Source organism: Peromyscus leucopus, chromosome 5 (assembly GCF_004664715.2).
Source record: "Peromyscus leucopus breed LL Stock chromosome 5, UCI_PerLeu_2.1, whole genome shotgun sequence".
Lineage (NCBI taxonomy): Eukaryota > Metazoa > Chordata > Mammalia > Rodentia > Cricetidae > Peromyscus > Peromyscus leucopus.
The window spans coordinates 75,847,324-75,864,021 of record NC_051067.1 but is presented as its reverse complement, the minus strand read 5'-3'; the positions used below and the strand labels follow the sequence as shown (position 1 = coordinate 75,864,021).

At 44.6% G+C, this 16,698-nt stretch overlaps 4 long non-coding RNA genes across 4 annotated transcripts; all 4 read left to right on the top strand.

Moving 5' to 3' along the window:
• The first annotated feature begins 4,656 nt into the window (after positions 1–4,656).
• LOC114688978 lies at positions 4,657–6,927 on the top strand. The gene is made up of 2 exons (XR_003733829.2): positions 4,657–5,930; positions 6,408–6,927. It is a non-coding gene; the product is annotated as an uncharacterized LOC114688978 (long non-coding RNA).
• A 1,330-nt stretch (positions 6,928–8,257) lies between these two features.
• On the top strand, positions 8,258–10,072 carry LOC114688977. The gene is made up of 2 exons (XR_003733828.2): positions 8,258–9,075; positions 9,553–10,072. It is a non-coding gene; the product is annotated as an uncharacterized LOC114688977 (long non-coding RNA).
• An 807-nt stretch (positions 10,073–10,879) lies between these two features.
• LOC119088059 lies at positions 10,880–13,284 on the top strand. The gene is made up of 2 exons (XR_005091638.1): positions 10,880–12,219; positions 12,697–13,284. It is a non-coding gene; the product is annotated as an uncharacterized LOC119088059 (long non-coding RNA).
• A 1,990-nt stretch (positions 13,285–15,274) lies between these two features.
• LOC114688979 lies at positions 15,275–16,428 on the top strand. Its single transcript, XR_003733830.2, has 2 exons — positions 15,275–15,362; positions 15,840–16,428. It is a non-coding gene; the product is annotated as an uncharacterized LOC114688979 (long non-coding RNA).
• The last annotated feature ends 270 nt before the right edge of the window (positions 16,429–16,698 follow it).

Below are 16,698 nucleotides of genomic sequence, written 5' to 3'. Positions count from 1 at the left end.
AAATAAGAACATACCTAAAGCAGTACCATGATACAGGCTCTTCAAATCTGGGGAGAAAAAAAGAGGGGAACTATTTTTAGAATGGTAAAAATAACTGTTGGCTAATAAATTTATATTATCTTAAAGGGAGAACAATGTGAGTGTATCAGAAAAAAAAGTTTCCCTGAAGACCCAGAACATAGTGAACACACAAGTCTGCTTTCCTCATCGTCACAAGATGCAGTTTCTGCAGGTTCAAAGCCATGCTCAGCCGTGGCCAATATCAGGCCTTTGCACGCACGATTACTTCACAGAATGCAGCTGCTGCATCCAAGTTATGTGAAGACATTGTCATTGATGTCCCAGAAGAGCAGGAACCTCCTGATACAAGCCAACATCAAGACTTGGAAGACACAGTTGCTTCACAGGATACACTTTCTGAGGCCAAGCTATCTGAAGATGTCATGACTGATATCCCAGAAGAGCAGAAGGAGCCCCCAACCCATCAATGGATTCTTAAAGCCCTTAGAGCCAATCCTTATCCCGAAGTTACGGATCGGCTTCCGACTTCCTTACCTACATTGTTCCAACATGCCAGAGGCTGTTCACCTTGGAGACCTGCTGCGGATATGGGTACGGCCCGGCGCGAGATTTACACCCTCTCCCCCGGATTTCAAGGGCAGCGAGAGCTCACCGGACGCCGCCGGAACCGCGACGCTTTCCAAGGCACCAGGAAATGAGAAACTAAAAATCTAGTTCCAAGGCAACCTGACTCAGCCACACTACTCAACCACCCTGCCACAATGTAACAATGTAAAGAGATTTCTGTTAAGAGATGGGCTCAACTGTGACTGGATAGTTGCAGGTGTTCCATGAAGGACCACTGTGACCTTTGTGTAAAATGCACTCCCGCCCTGATACCCCCTTGAGGTTTCAGGAAGAATGTGCATGCGGACCTGACTGTACCACTCTGTGATCACCCTGTGATCAGGCCATGAAATTGTATGGGAATTGTAACCTTATGGCTTTTGTGGGTTTTTCCTTTAAAAACCCCATGTGGCTGCAGTAAGATGTGGCTCTTGCTCTTAGGAGCAGAGTTTGCCTTTCTGTACAGTCTCCAATAAACCTCTTGCTAATTCATCAACTGACTGGAGTCTGGGTTCTTGGAGCACCCACTCGAGAAGATAGTACCCTGGGTCTGGGGTCTATCAAAAGTGCCAAAATCTCGGGTTTGGTTCGTTTTCTTGGCTGTCGTAAGCTAATTTGTTTATGAAAATGCCAGCGTGTGTAATCTGGTCATCCTCATTTATATCCTTAGCATCAGATATAACCAATATCATGATCTTGGTTACCTTGTGTATATTGAAATTTCACAGAATGAAGGTAAGAGGGTCCAGCACCTCTACCCTTTCTTAGTCTGTTTGGCAGGATCCCTTTGTCAGCCTTTAATGCTTGGGGGTCAGAAGAACATTTCATCTCTGAACATTAAACAGACCCGTCTGATTTCACTTTGCCGCTACAAGTGGAGGTGGAACCTGGTGGAGAAAAACAGTTAACGTTGCTGCTTAGAATGCTTCCGGTACCCATCAGTTCCCAGAAAACTATTCTTGAAATCACATCTGCTGTGCAGATACTGGGCTTGACCAGATCAGATAAACTACCTTGAAAGCTCCGTTCTGGATTTTATAAGCTTTTAGCCTGCTTCCTGGAACGAAAGGATTCCCGTTAGTTGGACTTTGCTAATTGTTTTTATGTCTGAAGTTCCATCTTTTGTTTCTTTCTTTAATGAGATAAAGTCTCATGTAGACCAGGCTGTTTTGGAACTTGCTTTGTAGCCTAGGATGGTTCTCCAACCTCCACATTCTCAGGGCTTCTGTTTATTCAACACTGAGGATGGAACCCAGGGCTTGAGCACTTGAGGCAAGCAAGCATTCTACCAACTGAGTACTAGATGTCATAATTGATTTCTCAGAAGAGCAGGAGCCCCCTGGCTAATAAATTTATATTGTCTTAAAGGGACAACAGTAAGAGACTACCTGAAAAAAAAAATGTTTTCCTGAAAACCTGGAGCATTCTGAACACACAGGTCTGCTTTCCTCATCCTCACACGATGCAGTTTCTGCAGGTTCAAAGCCATCCTCCCCGATGGGCTGATATGAGGCTTTTGAACACATTACTTCACAGAATGCAGCTGCTGCATCCAAGTTATGTGAAGACATTGTCATTGATGTCCCAGAAGAGCAGGAACCTCCCGATACAAGCCAACATCAAGACTTGGAAGACACAGTTGCTTCACAGGATACACTTTCTGAGGCCAAGCTATCTGAAGATGTCATGACTGATATCCCAGAAGAGCAGAAGGAGCCCCCAACCCATCAATTTTCTTAAAGGTTCCACAATCCTCTTTGTGTGTAGGCTCAAGATCTGGACAGTTCAAAATAATTTAGAAATATTTTACCAAGAAAATGCAAAGAGATGTAAATCTTGGCTTGTGATGTTTTGAAGTGGAAAAAATTTTTAAAAATGAATATAATCTGGAGTATATTTTAAAAAATAGACATCCTGAGTAACTTTGATCATGTTAGTTTGAAAACTAGATTTGAGACCAAAGATGTTGGATATTTTTGTGGCTGTTGTAGGATTTCATTGTCTGCATTGAAATGTTCCTTGCGGCCACTGCCCATCATTATTCGTTCTCCTATAATCCCTATATGCGAGAGGCAGAGGAATTCTCTTGCTTTGGCTCTCCTGGCTATGTGGGATGTGTCAGATTTCAGAGATGATATTTCTGAACAAATAAGACGTGTGGGTAAGTAACAGCTGTTTAACTTTGGTTAGTGTGAGTGTGTGTATAGGGGGCTGGGGTTGTCTGTATGTGCATGTGGGGTTAGAGATGAACCTCAGGTGTGGTCCCTCAGGAGCTGTTCAGCTTGGGTTTTGGAACAGGGCCTCTCACTGTCCTGGGGCTCACAGATTGAGCTAGGATCGCTGTCCAGAGGCCCAGGATCCAGCTCTGTCGCTAGCACAGGACTGCAAGCTGCCCAGCTTGGGACCTGTGCTGAGGACTGAACTCAGGTCCTCATTCTTGTGTGGCAAGCACTTTGCAGACTGAGGTATCACCCCAACCCAAATACATAAGATTTACTCTAGTAATTTAAGAAATAAGAACATACTTAAAGCAGTACCATGATACAGGCTCTTCAAATCTGGGGAGAAAAAAAGAGGGGAACTATTTTTAGAATGGTAAAAATAACTGTTGGCTAATAAATTTATATTATCTTAAAGGGAGAACAATGCGAGTGTATCAGAAAAAAAAGTTTCCCTGAAGACCCAGAACATAGTGAACACACAAGTCTGCTTTCCTCATCGTCACAAGATGCAGTTTCTGCAGGTTCAAAGCCATGCTCAGCCGTGGGCCAATATCAGGCCTTTGCACGCACGATTACTTCACAGAATGCAGCTGCTGCATCCAAGTTATGTGAAGACATTGTCATTGATGTCCCAGAAGAGCAGGAACCTCCTGATACAAGCCAACATCAAGACTTGGAAGACACAGTTGCTTCACAGGATACACTTTCTGAGGCCAAGCTATCTGAAGATGTCATGACTGATATCCCAGAAGAGCAGAAGGAGCCCCCAACCCATCAATGGATTCTTAAAGCCCTTAGAGCCAATCCTTATCCCGAAGTTACGGATCCGGCTTGCCGACTTCCCTTACCTACATTGTTCCAACATGCCAGAGGCTGTTCACCTTGGAGACCTGCTGCGGATATGGGTACGGCCCGGCGCGAGATTTACACCCTCTCCCCCGGATTTTCAAGGGCCAGCGAGAGCTCACCGGATGCCGCCGGAACCGCGACGCTTTCCAAGGCACCAGGAAATGAGAAACTAAAAATCTAGTTCCAAGGGCAACCTGACTCAGCCACACTACTCAACCACCCTGCCACAATGTAACAATGTAAAGAGATTTCTGTTAAGAGATGGGCTCAACTGTGACTGGGATAGTTGCAGGTGTTCCATGAAGGACCACTGTGACCTTTGTGTAAAATGCACTCCCGCCCTGATACCCCCTTGAGGTTTCAGGAAGAATGTGCATGCGGACCTGACTGTACCCACTCTGTGATCACCCTGTGATCAGGCCATGAAATTGTATGGGAATTGTAACCTTATGGCTTTTGTGGGTTTTTCCTTTAAAAACCCCATGTGGCTGCAGTAAGATGTGGCTCTTGCTCTTAGGAGCAGAGTTTGCCTTTCTGTACAGTCTCCAATAAACCTCTTGCTAATTCATCAACTGGACTGGAGTCTGGGTTCTTGGAGCACCCACTCGAGAAGATAGTACCCTGGGTCTGGGGTCTATCAAAAGTGCCAAAATCTCGGGTTTGGTTCGTTTTCTTGGCTGTCGTAAGCTAATTTGTTTATGAAAATGCCCAGCGTGTGTAATCTGGTCATCCTCATTTATATCCTTAGCATCAGGATATAACCAATATCATGATCTTGGTTACCTTGTGTATATTGAAATTTCACAGAATGAAGGTAAGAGGGTCCAGCACCTCTACCCTTTCTTAGTCTGTTTGGCAGGATCCCTTTGTCAGCCTTTAATGCTTGGGGGTCAGAAGAACATTTCATCTCTGAACATTAAACAGACCCGTCTGATTTCACTTTGCCGCTACAAGTGGAGGTGGAACCTGGTGGAGAAAAACAGTTAACGTTGCTGCTTAGAATGCTTCCGGTACCCATCAGTTCCCAGAAAACTATTCTTGAAATCACATCTGCTGTGCAGATACTGGGCTTGACCAGATCAGATAAACTACCTTGAAAGCTCCGTTCTGGATTTTATAAGCTTTTAGCCTGCTTCCTGGAACGAAAGGATTCCCGTTAGTTGGACTTTGCTAATTGTTTTTATGTCTGAAGTTCCATCTTTTGTTTCTTTCTTTAATGAGATAAAGTCTCATGTAGACCAGGCTGTTTTGGAACTTGCTTTGTAGCCTAGGATGGTTCTCCAACCTCCACATTCTCAGGGCTTCTGTTTATTCAACACTGAGGATGGAACCCAGGGCTTTGAGCACTTGAGGCAAGCAAGCATTCTACCAACTGATGTCATAATTGATTTCTCAGAAGAGCAGGAGCCCCCTGGCTAATAAATTTATATTGTCTTAAAGGGACAACAGTAAGAGACTACCTGAAAAAAAAAATGTTTTCCTGAAAACCTGGAGCATTCTGAACACACAGGTCTGCTTTCCTCATCCTCACACGATGCAGTTTCTGCAGGTTCAAAGCCATCCTCCCCGATGGGCTGATATGAGGCTTTTGAACACATTACTTCACAGAATGCAGCTGCTGCATCCAAGTTATGTGAAGACATTGTCATTGATGTCCCAGAAGAGCAGGAACCTCCCGATACAAGCCAACATCAAGACTTGGAAGACACAGTTGCTTCACAGGATACACTTTCTGAGGCCAAGCTATCTGAAGATGTCATGACTGATATCCCAGAAGAGCAGAAGGAGCCCCCAACCCATCAATTTTCTTAAAGGTTCCACAATCCTCTTTGTGTGTAGGCTCAAGATCTGGACAGTTCAAAATAATTTAGAAATATTTTACCAAGAAAATGCAAAAGATGTAAATCTTGGCTTGTGATGTTTTGAAGTGGAAAAAATTTTTAAAAATGAATATAATCTGGAGTATATTTTAAAAAATAGACATCCTGAGTAACTTTGATCATGTTAGTTTGAAAACTAGATTTGAGACCAAAGATGTTGGATATTTTTGTGGCTGTTGTAGGATTTCATTGTCTGCATTGAAATGTTCCTTGCGGCCACTGCCCATCATTATTCGTTCTCCTATAATCCCTATATGCGAGAGGCAGAGGAATTCTCTTGCTTTGGCTCTCCTGGCTATGTGGGATGTGTCAGATTTCAGAGATGATATTTCTGAACAAATAAGACGTGTGGGTAAGTAACAGCTGTTTAACTTTGGTTAGTGTGAGTGTGTGTATAGGGGGCTGGGGTTGTCTGTATGTGCATGTGGGGTTAGAGATGAACCTCAGGTGTGGTCCCTCAGGAGCTGTTCAGCTTGGGTTTTGGAACAGGGCCTCTCACTGTCCTGGGGCTCACAGATTGAGCTAGGATCGCTGTCCAGAGGCCCCAGGATCCAGCTCTGTCGCTAGCACAGGACTGCAAGCTGCCCAGCTTGGGACCTGTGCTGAGGACTGAACTCAGGTCCTCATTCTTGTGTGGCAAGCACTTTGCAGACTGAGGTATCACCCCAACCCAAATACATAAGATTTACTCTAGTAATTTAAGAAATAAGAACATACTTAAAGCAGTACCATGATACAGGCTCTTCAAATCTGGGGAGAAAAAAAGAGGGGAACTATTTTTAGAATGGTAAAAATAACTGTTGGCTAATAAATTTATATTATCTTAAAGGGAGAACAATGCGAGTGTATCAGAAAAAAAAGTTTCCCTGAAGACCCAGAACATAGTGAACACACAAGTCTGCTTTCCTCATCGTCACAAGATGCAGTTTCTGCAGGTTCAAAGCCATGCTCAGCCGTGGGCCAATATCAGGCCTTTGCACGCACGATTACTTCACAGAATGCAGCTGCTGCATCCAAGTTATGTGAAGACATTGTCATTGATGTCCCAGAAGAGCAGGAACCTCCTGATACAAGCCAACATCAAGACTTGGAAGACACAGTTGCTTCACAGGATACACTTTCTGAGGCCAAGCTATCTGAAGATGTCATGACTGATATCCCAGAAGAGCAGAAGGAGCCCCCAACCCATCAATGGATTCTTAAAGCCCTTAGAGCCAATCCTTATCCCGAAGTTACGGATCCGGCTTGCCGACTTCCCTTACCTACATTGTTCCAACATGCCAGAGGCTGTTCACCTTGGAGACCTGCTGCGGATATGGGTACGGCCCGGCGCGAGATTTACACCCTCTCCCCCGGATTTTCAAGGGCCAGCGAGAGCTCACCGGACGCCGCCGGAACCGCGACGCTTTCCAAGGCACCAGGAAATGAGAAACTAAAAATCTAGTTCCAAGGGCAACCTGACTCAGCCACACTACTCAACCACCCCTGCCACAATGTAACAATGTAAAGAGATTTCTGTTAAGAGATGGGCTCAACTGTGACTGGGATAGTTGCAGGTGTTCCATGAAGGACCACTGTGACCTTTGTGTAAAATGCACTCCCGCCCTGATACCCCCCTTGAGGTTTCAGGAAGAATGTGCATGCGGACCTGACTGTACCCACTCTGTGATCACCCTGTGATCAGGCCATGAAATTGTATGGGAATTGTAACCTTATGGCTTTTGTGGGTTTTTCCTTTAAAAACCCCCATGTGGCTGCAGTAAGATGTGGCTCTTGCTCTTAGGAGCAGAGTTTGCCTTTCTGTACAGTCTCCAATAAACCTCTTGCTAATTCATCAACTGGACTGGAGTCTGGGTTCTTGGAGCACCCACTCGAGAAGATAGTACCCTGGGTCTGGGGTCTATCAAAAGTGCCAAAATCTCGGGTTTGGTTCGTTTTCTTGGCTGTCGTAAGCTAATTTGTTTATGAAAATGCCCAGCGTGTGTAATCTGGTCATCCTCATTTATATCCTTAGCATCAGGATATAACCAATATCATGATCTTGGTTACCTTGTGTATATTGAAATTTCACAGAATGAAGGTAAGAGGGTCCAGCACCTCTACCCTTTCTTAGTCTGTTTGGCAGGATCCCTTTGTCAGCCTTTAATGCTTGGGGGTCAGAAGAACATTTCATCTCTGAACATTAAACAGACCCGTCTGATTTCACTTTGCCGCTACAAGTGGAGGTGGAACCTGGTGGAGAAAAACAGTTAACGTTGCTGCTTAGAATGCTTCCGGTACCCATCAGTTCCCAGAAAACTATTCTTGAAATCACATCTGCTGTGCAGATACTGGGCTTGACCAGATCAGATAAACTACCTTGAAAGCTCCGTTCTGGATTTTATAAGCTTTTAGCCTGCTTCCTGGAACGAAAGGATTCCCGTTAGTTGGACTTTGCTAATTGTTTTTATGTCTGAAGTTCCATCTTTTGTTTCTTTCTTTAATGAGATAAAGTCTCATGTAGACCAGGCTGTTTTGGAACTTGCTTTGTAGCCTAGGATGGTTCTCCAACCTCCACATTCTCAGGGCTTCTGTTTATTCAACACTGAGGATGGAACCCAGGGCTTTGAGCACTTGAGGCAAGCAAGCATTCTACCAACTGATGTCATAATTGATTTCTCAGAAGAGCAGGAGCCCCTGGCTAATAAATTTATATTGTCTTAAAGGGACAACAGTAAGAGACTACCTGAAAAAAAAAATGTTTTCCTGAAAACCTGGAGCATTCTGAACACACAGGTCTGCTTTCCTCATCCTCACACGATGCAGTTTCTGCAGGTTCAAAGCCATCCTCCCCGATGGGCTGATATGAGGCTTTTGAACACATTACTTCACAGAATGCAGCTGCTGCATCCAAGTTATGTGAAGACATTGTCATTGATGTCCCAGAAGAGCAGGAACCTCCCGATACAAGCCAACATCAAGACTTGGAAGACACAGTTGCTTCACAGGATACACTTTCTGAGGCCAAGCTATCTGAAGATGTCATGACTGATATCCCAGAAGAGCAGAAGGAGCCCCCAACCCATCAATTTTCTTAAAGGTTCCACAATCCTCTTTGTGTGTAGGCTCAAGATCTGGACAGTTCAAAATAATTTAGAAATATTTTACCAAGAAAATGCAAAAGATGTAAATCTTGGCTTGTGATGTTTTGAAGTGGAAAAAATTTTTAAAAATGAATATAATCTGGAGTATATTTTAAAAAATAGACATCCTGAGTAACTTTGATCATGTTAGTTTGAAAACTAGATTTGAGACCAAAGATGTTGGATATTTTTGTGGCTGTTGTAGGATTTCATTGTCTGCATTGAAATGTTCCTTGCGGCCACTGCCCATCATTATTCGTTCTCCTATAATCCCTATATGCGAGAGGCAGAGGAATTCTCTTGCTTTGGCTCTCCTGGCTATGTGGGATGTGTCAGATTTCAGAGATGATATTTCTGAACAAATAAGACGTGTGGGTAAGTAACAGCTGTTTAACTTTGGTTAGTGTGAGTGTGTGTATAGGGGGCTGGGGTTGTCTGTATGTGCATGTGGGGTTAGAGATGAACCTCAGGTGTGGTCCCTCAGGAGCTGTTCAGCTTGGGTTTTGGAACAGGGCCTCTCACTGTCCTGGGGCTCACAGATTGAGCTAGGATCGCTGTCCAGAGGCCCCAGGATCCAGCTCTGTCGCTAGCACAGGACTGCAAGCTGCCCAGCTTGGGACCTGTGCTGAGGACTGAACTCAGGTCCTCATTCTTGTGTGGCAAGCACTTTGCAGACTGAGGTATCACCCCAACCCAAATACATAAGATTTACTCTAGTAATTTAAGAAATAAGAACATACTTAAAGCAGTACCATGATACAGGCTCTTCAAATCTGGGGAGAAAAAAAGAGGGGAACTATTTTTAGAATGGTAAAAATAACTGTTGGCTAATAAATTTATATTATCTTAAAGGGAGAACAATGCGAGTGTATCAGAAAAAAAAGTTTCCCTGAAGACCCAGAACATAGTGAACACACAAGTCTGCTTTCCTCATCGTCACAAGATGCAGTTTCTGCAGGTTCAAAGCCATGCTCAGCCGTGGGCCAATATCAGGCCTTTGCACGCACGATTACTTCACAGAATGCAGCTGCTGCATCCAAGTTATGTGAAGACATTGTCATTGATGTCCCAGAAGAGCAGGAACCTCCTGATACAAGCCAACATCAAGACTTGGAAGACACAGTTGCTTCACAGGATACACTTTCTGAGGCCAAGCTATCTGAAGATGTCATGACTGATATCCCAGAAGAGCAGAAGGAGCCCCCAACCCATCAATGGATTCTTAAAGCCCTTAGAGCCAATCCTTATCCCGAAGTTACGGATCCGGCTTGCCGACTTCCCTTACCTACATTGTTCCAACATGCCAGAGGCTGTTCACCTTGGAGACCTGCTGCGGATATGGGTACGGCCCGGCGCGAGATTTACACCCTCTCCCCCGGATTTTCAAGGGCCAGCGAGAGCTCACCGGACGCCGCCGGAACCGCGACGCTTTCCAAGGCACCAGGAAATGAGAAACTAAAAATCTAGTTCCAAGGGCAACCTGACTCAGCCACACTACTCAACCACCCCTGCCACAATGTAACAATGTAAAGAGATTTCTGTTAAGAGATGGGCTCAACTGTGACTGGGATAGTTGCAGGTGTTCCATGAAGGACCACTGTGACCTTTGTGTAAAATGCACTCCCGCCCTGATACCCCCTTGAGGTTTCAGGAAGAATGTGCATGCGGACCTGACTGTACCCACTCTGTGATCACCCTGTGATCAGGCCATGAAATTGTATGGGAATTGTAACCTTATGGCTTTTGTGGGTTTTTCCTTTAAAAACCCCCATGTGGCTGCAGTAAGATGTGGCTCTTGCTCTTAGGAGCAGAGTTTGCCTTTCTGTACAGTCTCCAATAAACCTCTTGCTAATTCATCAACTGGACTGGAGTCTGGGTTCTTGGAGCACCCACTCGAGAAGATAGTACCCTGGGTCTGGGGTCTATCAAAAGTGCCAAAATCTCGGGTTTGGTTCGTTTTCTTGGCTGTCGTAAGCTAATTTGTTTATGAAAATGCCCAGCGTGTGTAATCTGGTCATCCTCATTTATATCCTTAGCATCAGGATATAACCAATATCATGATCTTGGTTACCTTGTGTATATTGAAATTTCACAGAATGAAGGTAAGAGGGTCCAGCACCTCTACCCTTTCTTAGTCTGTTTGGCAGGATCCCTTTGTCAGCCTTTAATGCTTGGGGTCAGAAGAACATTTCATCTCTGAACATTAAACAGACCCGTCTGATTTCACTTTGCCGCTACAAGTGGAGGTGGAACCTGGTGGAGAAAAACAGTTAACGTTGCTGCTTAGAATGCTTCCGGTACCCATCAGTTCCCAGAAAACTATTCTTGAAATCACATCTGCTGTGCAGATACTGGGCTTGACCAGATCAGATAAACTACCTTGAAAGCTCCGTTCTGGATTTTATAAGCTTTTAGCCTGCTTCCTGGAACGAAAGGATTCCCGTTAGTTGGACTTTGCTAATTGTTTTTATGTCTGAAGTTCCATCTTTTGTTTCTTTCTTTAATGAGATAAAGTCTCATGTAGACCAGGCTGTTTTGGAACTTGCTTTGTAGCCTAGGATGGTTCTCCAACCTCCACATTCTCAGGGCTTCTGTTTATTCAACACTGAGGATGGAACCCAGGGCTTTGAGCACTTGAGGCAAGCAAGCATTCTACCAACTGATGTCATAATTGATTTCTCAGAAGAGCAGGAGCCCCCTGGCTAATAAATTTATATTGTCTTAAAGGGACAACAGTAAGAGACTACCTGAAAAAAAAAAATGTTTTCCTGAAAACCTGGAGCATTCTGAACACACAGGTCTGCTTTCCTCATCCTCACACGATGCAGTTTCTGCAGGTTCAAAGCCATCCTCCCCGATGGGCTGATATGAGGCTTTTGAACACATTACTTCACAGAATGCAGCTGCTGCATCCAAGTTATGTGAAGACATTGTCATTGATGTCCCAGAAGAGCAGGAACCTCCCGATACAAGCCAACATCAAGACTTGGAAGACACAGTTGCTTCACAGGATACACTTTCTGAGGCCAAGCTATCTGAAGATGTCATGACTGATATCCCAGAAGAGCAGAAGGAGCCCCCAACCCATCAATTTTCTTAAAGGTTCCACAATCCTCTTTGTGTGTAGGCTCAAGATCTGGACAGTTCAAAATAATTTAGAAATATTTTACCAAGAAAATGCAAAAGATGTAAATCTTGGCTTGTGATGTTTTGAAGTGGAAAAAATTTTTAAAAATGAATATAATCTGGAGTATATTTTAAAAAATAGACATCCTGAGTAACTTTGATCATGTTAGTTTGAAAACTAGATTTGAGACCAAAGATGTTGGATATTTTTGTGGCTGTTGTAGGATTTCATTGTCTGCATTGAAATGTTCCTTGCGGCCACTGCCCATCATTATTCGTTCTCCTATAATCCCTATATGCGAGAGGCAGAGGAATTCTCTTGCTTTGGCTCTCCTGGCTATGTGGATGTGTCAGATTTCAGAGATGATATTTCTGAACAAATAAGACGTGTGGGTAAGTAACAGCTGTTTAACTTTGGTTAGTGTGAGTGTGTGTATAGGGGGCTGGGGTTGTCTGTATGTGCATGTGGGGTTAGAGATGAACCTCAGGTGTGGTCCCTCAGGAGCTGTTCAGCTTGGGTTTTGGAACAGGGCCTCTCACTGTCCTGGGGCTCACAGATTGAGCTAGGATCGCTGTCCAGAGGCCCCAGGATCCAGCTCTGTCGCTAGCACAGGACTGCAAGCTGCCCAGCTTGGGACCTGTGCTGAGGACTGAACTCAGGTCCTCATTCTTGTGTGGCAAGCACTTTGCAGACTGAGGTATCACCCCAACCCAAATACATAAGATTTACTCTAGTAATTTAAGAAATAAGAACATACTTAAAGCAGTACCATGATACAGGCTCTTCAAATCTGGGGAGAAAAAAAGAGGGGAACTATTTTTAGAATGGTAAAAATAACTGTTGGCTAATAAATTTATATTATCTTAAAGGGAGAACAATGCGAGTGTATCAGAAAAAAAAGTTTCCCTGAAGACCCAGAACATAGTGAACACACAAGTCTGCTTTCCTCATCGTCACAAGATGCAGTTTCTGCAGGTTCAAAGCCATGCTCAGCCGTGGGCCAATATCAGGCCTTTGCACGCACGATTACTTCACAGAATGCAGCTGCTGCATCCAAGTTATGTGAAGACATTGTCATTGATGTCCCAGAAGAGCAGGAACCTCCTGATACAAGCCAACATCAAGACTTGGAAGACACAGTTGCTTCACAGGATACACTTTCTGAGGCCAAGCTATCTGAAGATGTCATGACTGATATCCCAGAAGAGCAGAAGGAGCCCCCAACCCATCAATGGATTCTTAAAGCCTTAGAGCCAATCCTTATCCCGAAGTTACGGATCCGGCTTGCCGACTTCCCTTACCTACATTGTTCCAACATGCCAGAGGCTGTTCACCTTGGAGACCTGCTGCGGATATGGGTACGGCCCGGCGCGAGATTTACACCCTCTCCCCCGGATTTTCAAGGGCCAGCGAGAGCTCACCGGACGCCGCCGGAACCGCGACGCTTTCCAAGGCACCAGGAAATGAGAAACTAAAAATCTAGTTCCAAGGGCAACCTGACTCAGCCACACTACTCAACCACCCCTGCCACAATGTAACAATGTAAAGAGATTTCTGTTAAGAGATGGGCTCAACTGTGACTGGGATAGTTGCAGGTGTTCCATGAAGGACCACTGTGACCTTTGTGTAAAATGCACTCCGCCCTGATACCCCCTTGAGGTTTCAGGAAGAATGTGCATGCGGACCTGACTGTACCCACTCTGTGATCACCCTGTGATCAGGCCATGAAATTGTATGGGAATTGTAACCTTATGGCTTTTGTGGGTTTTTCCTTTAAAAACCCCCATGTGGCTGCAGTAAGATGTGGCTCTTGCTCTTAGGAGCAGAGTTTGCCTTTCTGTACAGTCTCCAATAAACCTCTTGCTAATTCATCAACTGGACTGGAGTCTGGGTTCTTGGAGCACCCACTCGAGAAGATAGTACCCTGGGTCTGGGGTCTATCAAAAGTGCCAAAATCTCGGGTTTGGTTCGTTTTCTTGGCTGTCGTAAGCTAATTTGTTTATGAAAATGCCCAGCGTGTGTAATCTGGTCATCCTCATTTATATCCTTAGCATCAGGATATAACCAATATCATGATCTTGGTTACCTTGTGTATATTGAAATTTCACAGAATGAAGGTAAGAGGGTCCAGCACCTCTACCCTTTCTTAGTCTGTTTGGCAGGATCCCTTTGTCAGCCTTTAATGCTTGGGGTCAGAAGAACATTTCATCTCTGAACATTAAACAGACCCGTCTGATTTCACTTTGCCGCTACAAGTGGAGGTGGAACCTGGTGGAGAAAAACAGTTAACGTTGCTGCTTAGAATGCTTCCGGTACCCATCAGTTCCCAGAAAACTATTCTTGAAATCACATCTGCTGTGCAGATACTGGGCTTGACCAGATCAGATAAACTACCTTGAAAGCTCCGTTCTGGATTTTATAAGCTTTTAGCCTGCTTCCTGGAACGAAAGGATTCCCGTTAGTTGGACTTTGCTAATTGTTTTTATGTCTGAAGTTCCATCTTTTGTTTCTTTCTTTAATGAGATAAAGTCTCATGTAGACCAGGCTGTTTTGGAACTTGCTTTGTAGCCTAGGATGGTTCTCCAACCTCCACATTCTCAGGGCTTCTGTTTATTCAACACTGAGGATGGAACCCAGGGCTTTGAGCACTTGAGGCAAGCAAGCATTCTACCAACTGATGTCATAATTGATTTCTCAGAAGAGCAGGAGCCCCTGGCTAATAAATTTATATTGTCTTAAAGGGACAACAGTAAGAGACTACCTGAAAAAAAAAATGTTTTCCTGAAAACCTGGAGCATTCTGAACACACAGGTCTGCTTTCCTCATCCTCACACGATGCAGTTTCTGCAGGTTCAAAGCCATCCTCCCCGATGGGCTGATATGAGGCTTTTGAACACATTACTTCACAGAATGCAGCTGCTGCATCCAAGTTATGTGAAGACATTGTCATTGATGTCCCAGAAGAGCAGGAACCTCCCGATACAAGCCAACATCAAGACTTGGAAGACACAGTTGCTTCACAGGATACACTTTCTGAGGCCAAGCTATCTGAAGATGTCATGACTGATATCCCAGAAGAGCAGAAGGAGCCCCCAACCCATCAATTTTCTTAAAGGTTCCACAATCCTCTTTGTGTGTAGGCTCAAGATCTGGACAGTTCAAAATAATTTAGAAATATTTTACCAAGAAAATGCAAAAGAGATGTAAATCTTGGCTTGTGATGTTTTGAAGTGGAAAAAATTTTTAAAAATGAATATAATCTGGAGTATATTTTAAAAAATAGACATCCTGAGTAACTTTGATCATGTTAGTTTGAAAACTAGATTTGAGACCAAAGATGTTGGATATTTTTGTGGCTGTTGTAGGATTTCATTGTCTGCATTGAAATGTTCCTTGCGGCCACTGCCCATCATTATTCGTTCTCCTATAATCCCTATATGCGAGAGGCAGAGGAATTCTCTTGCTTTGGCTCTCCTGGCTATGTGGGATGTGTCAGATTTCAGAGATGATATTTCTGAACAAATAAGACGTGTGGGTAAGTAACAGCTGTTTAACTTTGGTTAGTGTGAGTGTGTGTATAGGGGGCTGGGGTTGTCTGTATGTGCATGTGGGGTTAGAGATGAACCTCAGGTGTGGTCCCTCAGGAGCTGTTCAGCTTGGGTTTTGGAACAGGGCCTCTCACTGTCCTGGGGCTCACAGATTGAGCTAGGATCGCTGTCCAGAGGCCCCAGGATCCAGCTCTGTCGCTAGCACAGGACTGCAAGCTGCCCAGCTTGGGACCTGTGCTGAGGACTGAACTCAGGTCCTCATTCTTGTGTGGCAAGCACTTTGCAGACTGAGGTATCACCCCAACCCAAATACATAAGATTTACTCTAGTAATTTAAGAAATAAGAACATACTTAAAGCAGTACCATGATACAGGCTCTTCAAATCTGGGGAGAAAAAAAGAGGGGAACTATTTTTAGAATGGTAAAAATAACTGTTGGCTAATAAATTTATATTATCTTAAAGGGAGAACAATGCGAGTGTATCAGAAAAAAAAGTTTCCCTGAAGACCCAGAACATAGTGAACACACAAGTCTGCTTTCCTCATCGTCACAAGATGCAGTTTCTGCAGGTTCAAAGCCATGCTCAGCCGTGGGCCAATATCAGGCCTTTGCACGCACGATTACTTCACAGAATGCAGCTGCTGCATCCAAGTTATGTGAAGACATTGTCATTGATGTCCCAGAAGAGCAGGAACCTCCTGATACAAGCCAACATCAAGACTTGGAAGACACAGTTGCTTCACAGGATACACTTTCTGAGGCCAAGCTATCTGAAGATGTCATGACTGATATCCCAGAAGAGCAGAAGGAGCCCCCAACCCATCAATGGATTCTTAAAGCCCTTAGAGCCAATCCTTATCCCGAAGTTACGGATCCGGCTTGCCGACTTCCCTTACCTACATTGTTCCAACATGCCAGAGGCTGTTCACCTTGGAGACCTGCTGCGGATATGGGTACGGCCCGGCGCGAGATTTACACCCTCTCCCCCGGATTTTCAAGGGCCAGCGAGAGCTCACCGGACGCCGCCGGAACCGCGACGCTTTCCAAGGCACCAGGAAATGAGAAACTAAAAATCTAGTTCCAAGGGCAACCTGACTCAGCCACACTACTCAACCACCCCTGCCACAATGTAACAATGTAAAGAGATTTCTGTTAAGAGATGGGCTCAACTGTGACTGGATAGTTGCAGGTGTTCCATGAAGGACCACTGTGACCTTTGTGTAAAATGCACTCCCGCCCTGATACCCCCCTTGAGGTTTCAGGAAGAATGTGCATGCGGACCTGACTGTACCCACTCTGTGATCACCCTGTGATCAGGCCAT